Raw genomic sequence first — 12,809 nt, forward strand, 5'->3', positions numbered from 1 at the left:
CTAGTGCATCAGTGTATTTATTTGGGCACTCAGCACACACAGTGAAAAGAAATTACCTCTCCCCTCCCCCCTTCCCAAAGAAAGTTATCAACCCCAGCACTGGGCCCTGAAAATGTACTCCCCCCCCCCCATAAAAAGGATCCACACCCTGGGGAAAGAGTCAGATAGAAGAGCTACCCAGGGACCCTGCCCCAAAGAGTTTACAAATTCTTGGATGGCCACAACCCTGCAGGTGTTACGACAATGACCTACAGGTCCTGATGCGGGAGCAGCCGCTAGCTCATGGGAGAGCGTGAGCCCCTGAACCATGGCATGACTCAGAAAGGAGCCCCGAGCCACACCGTGGGAGGTGAGCACATGCAAGCACGGGCGGAGCAGGAACAAAGCAGGACTGGAACTAAAGCAAGGAACTCAGAACAGGCACCAAGAAGGATCAGCCCTCCGCTGGACTCTCACGCATCAAGGAGACCCAGCAACACAATGCTGGTCTCAGGAGTAGCCCTCCGGCCACTCGAAAGCCCTTTCGGACCTGCTGCTTGGGAATGATGAGTGCGTGAGGCCAGACGAAGGCTGAGGGCAGGAACAAGACAAGGACTTGGAACTTGGAAGGACTCAGACGAGGACTTGGAACTTGGAAGGACTCGGACTTGGACTTGGATTACTCAGTAGACTCAGACGAAGACTTGGAACTTGGAAGGAATCAGAAAAGGATTCAGGTTACTCGGAAGACTCGGACAAGGATTCAAGTAACTCGGAAGACTCAGACGAAAACTTGGAGCTTGGAAGGAGTCAGACAAGGATTCAGGTTACTCAGAAGACTCGGACAAGGATTCAGGTTATTTGGAAGATCTCAGGCAAGGTTTCAGGACTCAGGTGAAAGTACTGGGTGAGAACTGCATCGCAGCATGCTCTACACAGCTGCCTATGGCTGGTCGCGGACCACGCTGAGCGCGAAGCAGACTCCAGGCGAAGTAGTGGAACTTGAGACTGCAACATGTCGAAGATTCAGTATATCTTTGAAGAAGTGTACGCTGGTGCCTAGATGAGGGCCCAGGGAGGAGCAGGACCCTGGACAGTGGCCCCCTTGCCACACAGATGGAAGAGGAAGCAGGCAGGGGTCCTGGCGGCGGCGCACAGGCTGCATAGGAGGCAGCGGCAGCTTCCTGCTGCTTAAAGGCATCCTGGCAACATCATCCCCTGCCAGAGGTGGAGTCAGCGGCGGCGGCTACCTGCCACGTAGGTAAGAGCATCCTAGAGCGGCTCTAGGCCGCGAAGATGCATGGCGGGGGCGGCTCCTGTTGCTTGAAGGTCCCGGTAGCATCAGAAGCAGCGGCACTAGGCCGCGCAGGGAATCGGAGGCAGTGACAGCGGCACCATGCCGCGCAAGTGAAGATGTTCTGCGTGGCACTTCTTGCCATGGAAGGCAGCAGTGACAGGCAGTGAGTGAAGGCCTGCTTGCTGGATGGGATCCGTGAGCAGGATCGTAACAGCAGGATAGGCACACCAGGGTGTGGTTACATAAAATGGCATCTTATCACGAGGCATGGCTTATGTGAAGCTTATTACCACCATTACAGCTGGGTCAAGTGCAGCAATAATCAAACGCAATGACTCAGCACACAAACTTCACAAACTTCACTCGATGGCCAGTTCTGCCTGCTTCAGCAAGAGCAGCACCCACCCCTCCACTCATGGCTCAGATGAAGACTCCGGTAACCACTGAGGAGCACGAAGCAGTGCTGGTTCGCTGGACAAAGACAATCCTGGAAAGAGACCAAACCAATTGTGTATAATTCAGGATTCGGAGCGCAACGCCTGGTATCGCTCATAGCTTATACACTTAAATTGATGAAGATATAGAATTCATATATGCAAATACCCCTGATGCAGCCCTACTGAAGGAGGGCGAAACTCGGCTAGAGTCGGGCTCATTTGCACACATTTTGTCTCAACATAATAAACACAGATTGGACATTTGGCTGCTTATTGTGTATTTCTGCTCCCACGGCTTTATTAAGCAGCCTTCCTTGCTGTTTCGTCAGTCCCTTGCATTATCTATTAACATCCTGCAGTTTATCATCATGAGCTTGGGCCTTCGATAGAATACAGCATACAGTTTTTGCTTCCCTGTGGGGTGGCTATCAATAAACTCCCCTGATCATTATGAACCCTTTCCTTCCCCCTCCCCCGCCCCCTGTGGGTTATGAGTTCCCTCCTCCTAGCCAGGAATAAAGATTACATTTTCCTGGTTAGTCTATATAATATCTTGTGGTTGTGTCACCCTTTAAGGAAGGAAAAGTGGTTGAAAAAAATTGTTATCTCTGTTGTGGTAGGGTGTTGGGAAATGCTTATACCAGAGACTGGTTTGTTTTCCTCCTTTGAGGAAGATTGCTGTTTGGACATTGCTCTTCCAGACTCTTAAACATCTACAATTGTAAATACCCTTGGGCACAAAACTATTTTGGGCATTTTCATGAGGGTAGCCAGATGGTAAGGCTATTGGGGTTTCCACTTTAAAAGATGTTATGGAAATAGTTTGCACACCCAGAGTATTTTCACCGGGAAATAAATCAAAATAGAAAAATGATCTCAAAAACACTTCTATAATCAAATCAATGTTTTTATTTTGCTGGAAAATGGGTAATTTTTCAGGTTCTTCACTTCTAGATATAAGTATAATTATTGAACAGAATAAACATTTCAATAGTGTCAATATTTTCAATGAGAAATGATTTACTTCTGATGTACCTAACAATTTTGCATATGTGACTCTCACTTTAATTCTTTAACACAATAGTTGAATACAATCCAGTTCCTTTACAAGGATTACTTCTCACCAAGATACTATCAGATAAGTATTTTTCTCAGTTACTTCTGAATGAGAACAAATGTTGAATTTCAACTTTAATTCAAGAAATATGATTCTTTGTATCAATTTTTTATCATTACAGGGTCTTCAGGATATTCTGGAATCCTTCAGGTTTCCCTTCAGGTAAGTATGATCAGTTCTTCTCTTTAACCTGGTTTAACTCAATGATTAACTATGACTTCTTGTTTGTCCATATGTGTTGCAGTAGTGCAATTTACCAAAATTGTGTCACATTTCGTTGGTGTGCACTTAGCTTTAATTTATTTCTGGGTAATAAATTTTGAGAGTACAGCTTGTGAATGCTGGATAGAGAGCGCTGACCCAGGAATGAAGTGAAGCTTTGGTGGATTATGGAGGAATAGAGTACGTTGCATGATGGCGCACACTTGACCTAGACTACCATTCTTGATCATGAAGTCTCAGGATACAGTAGTTTACCTACTATGCTAACTCAAACCAAATCAATAACAAGAACTGACTTCCTTACACCACCAATCTTCTGCAGTCTATAATGTTCTAGTGTGTGTCTCGACATCTAATTGAGACTTGAGTTCTTGCTAACAGAAATCAAAATATAATTATTTCAGCACTAATTATGCAGGCTTTATGAGAACTTATAGAGTTAGAAATTAATTTAATACTCTCTCTCACATTCCACACTTCAACTTGCCAGAAAAGAGAGGAACAAATTATAGGATTTCTATATTCCAAAGATTTTTCCTTTAAGGAAACAACACAGAAGTATCTTTACCTACAGGTCCTGTGATCAACACTGTAACACCTTTATTTATAGGTGGAGTGTACACAATTCAAATATATGATACTTTATGAAATAAGTTTCCTTTGTACTGCAATTAAATCAACTCAGAAGGAGATCATCAATCATGAAGTTTTCTCACATCCAACTATCAAAGCTGACAAATACTGCAGGTCAGCTGTAGAAAATGATCCTTAATTTTAACTAGTGTTTACCTCAAATAGGATTAGAATTACAATAACACCACTTTCATATTCTGTCACACACAAAATTAGTGTTTCCTAAGGTGTTTGGGTGCTCTTCCATTTAGTCTAATCCTCTGTGACAGGAACCTGTAACCTGGTCTCTCTCCTGCAGTCTCCAGCTCAGCTCTGCTCTCAGTTTCATATTGTGCACTCTGAAAATTCTAAGTAGAGATCCTTACTCCTCTGATGTCATTTTAGGAAATAATACCTATCTATTTCAGGAAACCTTCTTAACCTCCTAGGAACCACTTAAAAATCCCTTGGCTAAGGAAAAAACTTTCAAAAGAATTTTTAGTAAGCTCAAACCATTCATTTTATGTAATTTACTTCTTAAATCTTCCTGTGCTTTGACTTAGTTTTGTTACACAGATCTGATCACTTAACCAATTTGCATAGATACTGAGGTAGACTAGCGTTGCTATAGCATTGCCACATCATTGTCTATGGGATGGCTTAAGACTTTTTTTTTCTTATGAGAGCTGAACAGATCTTATTTTTGACCTCCTTTAACATAGCCCATGAAAATGAATAAGGAAAATTTGTTATAAAAACTCTACTCACATAGTTACAAACCACACCAAATTTTCAGGTTAGCTTCCAAATAAACATAAATGTCTTGTGTCTTTTCATGACCATATTAGTTCATTTAAACGCTTTTAAAGCTGATGATATTTATAAATTAAGACTTAAACATTTGTTTCCCAAACCAAGGGTCAAAACCTTGTTTTTATAATCCTATCTGGTGATTACCATCACCAAACCTCAGTTTCTGATGTGTTTTTACCATTTTTTAATCACAGGAATCCCCTGGGGAAAACAGATGGGATAACCTGATTAAAATTAACTTTTGACCTCAAATCCTAAATGTGGTCAGGTCACTGTAACCCCTAAACCAGAGCAACACTGTCAAATATATGAACTTTATTAAAATGAGAAAGTTTATTAATTTATTGCTGCTGGGTTTGCCAGGGTGCTTCCCAGGCATTATAACTAAGGTGAGAGCCTCTCCAATGGCTCCCACCAAAAAGCCACATTTTTAAATTTTTTAAAATCATTTATTTGACTTTTATTAACTTTTAAAAATGTGAATTTTTCCTTCAGGCACTTCCTGGGTAGCCTCTCACTGATATCATCCATGATGTCAATGAGGATCCTTGGGCCTGCATTATGATCGCTCCAGGGTTTTGATTACAGCCCCGATATTATATGTCCCTTTTATTTCACAGCGGCACCTTCCCCAGTGCTGCTGCTGCAGTCTGGGCCAGGCCGCATTGTCATGGCACTGATTTATTAAATAAAAACTTTGCCACAGCACCAGTACTGCTTGACGAAATATATTATGGTCATATAAATATCAATTACATATTTATTGGACTGTGCAGCTTGAGAGTAAAATTCTTTCTTGCGGTATTTTATTCAAGGGTTTTCATATTTATAATATTCCAAATCAAGCAGGAGGGCTGCAAATTCATTGACAGAATGCAGCATTTTATCTTCAAATCACTCATCTCATCAGCACTACTTACTAATTCCTGTAGAATATATTTACGTACTGTAGTGTATACCAATGGTTACACAGTAAGAATTTGTCAGTTTATGGAAAAAAATAGTTAAAAGAAAACCAACAAAACAGTTGCTTAAAGACAATGCATATTTAAGGTTAACAAAAGTTTTAAGATGCAAACTTTTAAGTTTACCAAGGTCCCTTCCTCAGACAAAGATACTTAGCCCTTGTGTGAAGTAAACCAAGTCTTGACTTCTAAAAGCTCTTAATCTTGACCCATTCTGAATACTTATCCATCAAGAGGTGGTTATCAGCTGCATCAGTGATGTTGTTTACAAGGTCCAGCAAACATATCTTTTCTATCTATTTGATGTTGTTCCCAACACAGCTCACATTTGCTGGACAATACATCCTTCTGTTGACAAAATCATACCAGCAATGTCAAATTGTCTTTGAATTAGTGTCCATGAGATAAAGCATCTGCTTTAATGTGGATGGTCTACTTCAGCACAGAAGCCTGATTCTTTCAAAGCAATTTATTCTTCAGGTGTAAAGAAATCAAAGGGATTTCAGAATGAAATCACCACGTATACTCTGCCTTTTTCCAACTCCCCCTCATCTCTCCTTTTTCCTATGCCACATATTAATATGTGTACTATTTTTAATAGCTGAGAGGAGGACAAGTTTCAGACTGGGGAATGTACCTGTGCTATTGCTTCATTTCTCAGGAAATTGTTCTCTAAAATGATGCTACTAGAGGCTGAAATGACATTACTTTTGAAAGTGGAGCTTTTTTGTTTTAATAAACCTGGTTCATTGTTTTTCTTGTGTTTTGTAGCCATGCTGTTCTGAACAACAAACACTGCACAAATCTATCCATAGCGGGGGTCATTGTGTAATCATCCACCTAGATTTAACGTCAATTACTTGCACAGTTTAAACCAATTTTCAAAGGGAAAGTACATTTATTTTATTTATTTATTTATTTATTTTATATACTGACATTCAATCGAGATATCACATCGGTTTCCAGATAACTAAAAGAATAGGGCTAGATCGGCCCTATTTTACATTGTAACATGGTAACAATTATAACAGAATTATAACAGAATTATAACAGAAATACATGGAACAATAGATTATAGTATATAACATATGTACATAAATGGCTTGTTGATAAAAATAATTTAGGATTAAGGATAGCAGGGAGGGTTGGGAGGGTTGGGAGGAGGGAGGAAGGGAGGGAAGAGAGGGGTGGGTGAGAGGAAGGGAGTGTCAGGGAGGGATGAAAGGGGGGAGAGATGCCTGTGTAGGGGGTGAGGTGTGTTGCGTTCAGGCAGGTTAAGGGTCAGGTGGGAAGGCTTTTAAGAACAGCCATGTTTTGAGGTGTTTTTTGAAGACTTGCAATGAAGGTTCATTTCTGAGACAGGTGGGGAGGGAGTTCCAAAGGGTAGGGCCTGCTATTGTTGTGGCTCGTTTGCGGTTGTGTTGAGGTGTGCAGATTTGAGATTGGGGATGGCTAGAAGGCCAGTGTTGGTGGATCTGAGAGTTCTTTGTGTGGGGTATGGCTGTATTGTGTTGTTTAGCCAGTTCATTTTGTTGTTGTTTATTTTTTTTGTGCATGAGGGTGAGGGTTTTATATTGGATTCTTTGTGTGATGGGTAGCCAGTGGAGTTCTTTGAGAGTGGGTGTGATGTGGGAGGATTTTTTGTTGTTAGTGATGATCCTGGCGGCGGCATTTTGTAGAACTTGGAGGGGTTTGATGTGGATTTCTGGTAGGCCGAGGAGAAGGGAGTTGCAGTAGTCGAGTTTTGAGAAGATAATTGATTGAAGGACTGTTCGGAAATTGTGCGCTTGGAGAAGGGGTTTGAGTTTTTTCAGTGTTTGAAGCTTGAAGAATCCATCCTTAATTGTATTGGAGATGTGTCGTTTAAAGTTGAGTTGGCTGTCGATTGTTACGCCTAGGTTTCTTGTGGATGGCGTGAGTGAGATTTGTGAGATGTGTGGCACTCCCGGGTTGTTTGAGCTTCCTGGGTAGTTAGAGGGGGTGCACTTGAGGGGAGAAGAGGGACGGTCATCGTGGATGTGAAGGATTTCTGTTTTGGCTTGGTTGAGGCAGAGTGATAATTGAGATAGTACATGCATGCTTTTGCTTTCAAATTGTCCCACCAAAAAATCCACCATACACATACATCTGCTAATACATGCCCATATGGTTTTTTTATCTGGAAAAATTACATGGCTACTTGGGATATGCATTTTTTTCCTCTCTCTCCCAGTCAGAAAATGACTGGTTTTGTAAAGAAACAAAATTTATGTTTCTTAATATGCAAATACACTGTAGACCTGATATGATGCTGGCGTTGGGGTGGGGGAGGGGGGCTGGTGTCGAAAAATTTGGTTTTGATTATGTGATCCCGCTTTATATCAGGTGTACAGTGTAGTTACGCTGCCACATAACCAGATAAGTCCGGGCTTATCCGGCTAAGTGGCAGTGCTTCCACACAGCCAGATATTCAGCAGCTGTGAAACTGGAAGCCAACCTTTGACCGTGTTATAGCGAACCGTGTTATAATGAGTCTATAGTGTATAAATCACAGGGTTATTGCAGAGTTTCAGAAATATAATTGCAGAATTTTCTCATTTTCCTCAGAATCTACCCTTTGAGCTGCCAAAGGAAACTGGAAGCAGTGAATATAAGCACAAACGTTTTTTAGTCAAGTAGCAGGCAAGTGGAATAGTCACTGACAGTAATACCAACAAGTAGTTCTGCAACATTTTCTTTCTTGGAAGACGAATTGAAGCAGGATATAGTAATCATGTATGGGCTAACATTCAGAAGCCATTCTTCTTTTACTAGGGTACGACCCTTTGCCTAACTTAAGCAACTCCATACTCTTACTCAGGGAATGGTAACTTTCCAGTGCATTCTTTTGATTTTGCAACAAGTGTTCCTTCCAGTAGGGGGATATATGAAAGCATTCTTATTCATTCATATGGTACAGCTGATTAACCTACTAAAGATTCTGCACATAGAAAACAAGAAGAGGCATTTATGGTAGCCATTCATTTAATTAGTCTACTGTGGTTGTTGCTATACATGTGATATATAAAATGTGTATTTTATTCTGTATGTTTGGGTGTACCTTGCTAAGTGCCTTTAGATTGTGCAAGTAATACATTTTTCAAATAAATAAATAAAATGCCTGAAAGCAATCTATATACTTGAGAACCTAAGAATACAAGATATGCCACGCTGGGCCAGGCCAAGGTCCATCGAGCCCAGCATTCTGCCTCCAATAGTGGCCAGTCCAGGACAGTGGGGTTTAGAATTGCTACTATTTGTTCTTTAAGAATTCAAAATGAATCTGGAGCTTCAGTATCACTACAAAAACTCAGTGGTGATTTTCTGCCGGGCCATGCCAGGTCAGCAACCAAAGTGGAAGGTAGAGGCCACCAGTGGATCTAACCCAGTATTTTTTATTTTTTTTTTAGAAAATTAGCCCTGCTTAACTTCATCTTCTAAGAAGAACCCTCTCTCTCACAATCTGCAAACCTAAGCAACTGGGATAGCACCAGGAGAGGCTGCTTATAATCTAGTATATCAGTCCTTGGGCCACACTTTCATGGATTCTGTGTATAGATTTCATCTGGAGAATGACATTGCTCATCAGCCTTTAATCATGTTTCAATGGAAGGAGGGTGACAAATCCCATGTTTTGACGTGGTGGCCAGACAGGAACACTCTAATGGACCTAACTACATGGACTAGACACCAATGGGACCTTTTCTGCAATATACAAAAAGCTATTCCATTTGCTCCTGTCCTTGCTTCCCAAATCTTGAACCAAACACATTGGGGAGTCTGCACATCTAGCACAAAGGAACAAGGGAATGAGGAAATACATGTGAAGCACTAGCATGCATACGGATTATACATCACAGGGTTTTTTTTCTCTGCATCTATATAAAAATCTACTTCAGTAAATAAACTGCAGGTATGAGAAAACAAAACTTTTGTGTAGAATACTGTTTGTTCAACAGGCAGAGGGTTATTGTGTTGCCTCTACAGAAAGCCCAATTCTTCAACTCTATGATATGTTATGGGAAAAGCCCATTTGACAATGTAGATAGTGACTATAGGGGAAACCTGAAGTTTCATTGCTGTACATGCAGCAAAATGGATTATGACTTCATAAAATGGACACTTGGCCTGTATGTCTAAGCAAAGAAACAGACAGAATAAACTTCAAAAGGCTACAATTCAAGACTGAATTATCTGATCTGCTAGTACACACCATTTGACTGTGCCTCTCTTAAAGAATGAAATCTCTCAGCAAACAGAAGGGATCGAAGACAATGCAAGCCTGGCATGTGTGTATGTGTGTGTGGGGGGGGGAACAGACCTGAGGCCTTCAGCAAAGCTCAGTTTTGCCTGGCAACTGGACCTTATCAGACAGGTCAGCTCTCTGGTCAGCTCTCTGTAATGCGGCTGACAAATGACCCTCCATGGGGAGGGTGAAGCTGGGGGTTCAAGCAGTTTGACATGAAGAAGAAAAACCCAATCAGGCCTCTATTCGAGTTACAGCTTTAATATGTATGAGCTACTGAATATGCATATCCTGGCTCTTAAAAACAGCTTAGGAGAGGGGTTTAGGGCTTGTCTCTCAAAATCTATTCACACCATCAAGAAAATGACACTGAGTCATTCTACTCCTTCCTGCAACCCAGCTGATAGATGAGATCCAGTATCCTGGAGGGCACTACACGTAAGAGAGATCTTCTGCCTGCTACCTCATAGCCAGAGTCGAACTTGTCTTTTTCCTCTTTAAGGACTACACAAGTCCTTTCCAAAGCCATTGTGTGAGCCAAATCACCAATGTGTGTTTCCAATGACAGAGACTGCCTAAGTGAACTCAACTTCCCTCACAGCTAAGCGTCAGTGACAGTCTTCAGTGGTGAGACTGGGGTAATCTCTTGAGTATGATTCTAGGGCAGCTGGCTAAGTTTCTTAGTAACATTCCAAGCAACTCCAGGTTATTATAAGATGTCGTTCTTTGAGTTCAGCCTGAATTTCCTAAACTCTAATCACTGTAAGTATATTCTATGTTAGGTATTGTAGAACAAGTTTATTGTCTAAGGGGTAGATTTTCAAAGGGTTACGTGCGTAGGTTACGAGCATGTCGGGGGGGGGTGTTCCGTGGGCATGGCCGTGGCCTCCGGACCAGCCCCTGGACCGGACCATGGTGCGCTGGCGGCCGGCCCGGCGCGCGCAAGTTACACCTGCCTCAGGCAGGCGTAACTTGTGCAACAAAAGTAGGGGGGGTTTAGATAGGGCTGGGGGGTGGGTTAGGGAGGGGAAGGTACGGGGCGGGGGGTGGAAGGAAAGATCCCTCTGAGGCCGCTCCGATTTCAGAGCGTCCTCGGAGAGAACAGAGGCAGGCTGCGCGGCTCGGTGTGCGCAGGCTGCCGATTTTTGGCAGCCTTGCACACACCAACCCCGGATTTTAACAGATACACGTGGCTAAGCGTGTATCTATTGAAATCCGGCGTACTTTTGTTTGCGCCTGGTGCACGAACAAAAGTACACAAACGCGTAGTTTTATAAAATCTGCCCCTAAGAGTCCTAAGTTGTTAGTATTATTCCTGAAAGTAAATCTAAATGCATTAAAAATACATTTTTTATTTGAGACAAACAGGAATGTGTGAATCCATGGGCTGTTTGGGTCATATATAAATGTAAAATAAGTTATAGAATTGTCTGACCAGGACAGAGGGGGAAGGGTGTCAGTTCACAGGCTGCCAACTAAACAATTCATCAGATAGAAGGATCTGCAGCCAAAAATTCCACTAATCACTCCACATAACCTGGTCAAAAGACCTAAAGATTCTGTGTTGCTCCAACATAATTTTTTTAAATTTATTATTTATGCAATTTTATATACATATAAAACAAGAAACCTCTTGTCAAGAAAAGTGGAATCGACAATCAAGAATAATAGTTCAAAACAAAAGAAAATTCAGAACTTAATAGACATTATCTAAGTCAGTCCAAGTCCACAAGGTGGGGGCCCAAACACAATTTCAGGAAATGTTTTTTCTTGTTATACAAAATAAAGCATTGCAACAACGAGAGCTTTATTAATATAACGGACTCAAAAACATGTCTAAACTTATGGCATTTGGATGACCATGGGAAGGAGAGAATTATCCTCTAGTGTTTTTTTATCAGACAGAAAAAGGGGCAATTGTGCAGGTTGAAAGAAAACACAGGAAGCTCCCTTATATTTATATAGCATTTACAAGGAAATTTCAGAAAGAATAGCGCTCCCACTTGCAAAACTCAAGGTTTAATAATCAAAAACGGTTGTCATCTTTTCTGGGTCTGCTTGGCCACATCAGGGAAAATTCTGACCTTACAATTTAGAGATAGCTCAGAGCTATGTCTAAAGAACAGACATAATACCCAGTCTCTATCAGACTCTACAAAAAAGAGACAATCATAGTGGCAGGCGAAACTCCCTCACTATCAGACTTTTCCAATACAGCAGATAAATTATCCAATTCCAGTGGTTGTATAACAGGTTGCTGATCCAAATTGGAAGTGTCCCTTCTAGATTGGGTAAATAATACACCTTAGAGATAGGAGGAAGGGCTTGTTTGGATATCTTTAATATCTCCAAAAAATATTTTTTAACCATGTCCTTAGATGATATCAAAGGATTCTTAGAGAAATTAATAAATCTTAAGTTTTTCCCTCTCATGAGATTTTCCAGGCTTTCCATTTTATAGGACAAAAGTGTATTTTCTTTAATAGTAGACTATTGTAGAGCTTTCATAGATTCATCTTCCTTTTTAATATATTCAACACTTTTCAAAAGTAGATTTAGAAGATTCCAGCGCTGAGACCCTGGTCTCAATATCTGCCACTTTAACTGACAAAGGGTTAATCTGAGTGAAGATCATTTGGCCCAGACCTTCGATAGCCTCCCATATTGACTCCAAAGTTAAATGGACAGGTTTTACCAGTGTGAAGGGTAACGAAAGTGCAGAAACCTCTATTCTAGGCAGAAGAGAAGATCTCTTCTCTTCAACAGTCATACCAAAACTTCCAATGGCAGGAGAACCCCATAGCCCTCCAGAGATATCCAAGCCGGGTGACACTGGGTCTCTGAAAGAGAAGCTGTCGGTCTGGTAACATCGGCCCGTGACGTTTCGCTTCTGGGGCTTGATGTCCTCACAGCAGCTGGGTTCAATGGGGGAATCCGATTGCCAAGAGAGAGAGTAGTAAGTAAATCTGAGGAGAGAGCAAGTGACTCTTTTTCTTGCCCTTCTCCTACCGATTTTTCCTCTGGCTGCATTAGCTCCTGCACCACATGTGTGTCCATCAGGCTGCATTGGAAAGAACTGGGAGGGCTTCAGCAACCCTCTCCC

Source organism: Rhinatrema bivittatum, chromosome 2 (genome assembly GCF_901001135.1).
Source record: "Rhinatrema bivittatum chromosome 2, aRhiBiv1.1, whole genome shotgun sequence".
NCBI lineage: Eukaryota > Metazoa > Chordata > Amphibia > Gymnophiona > Rhinatrematidae > Rhinatrema > Rhinatrema bivittatum.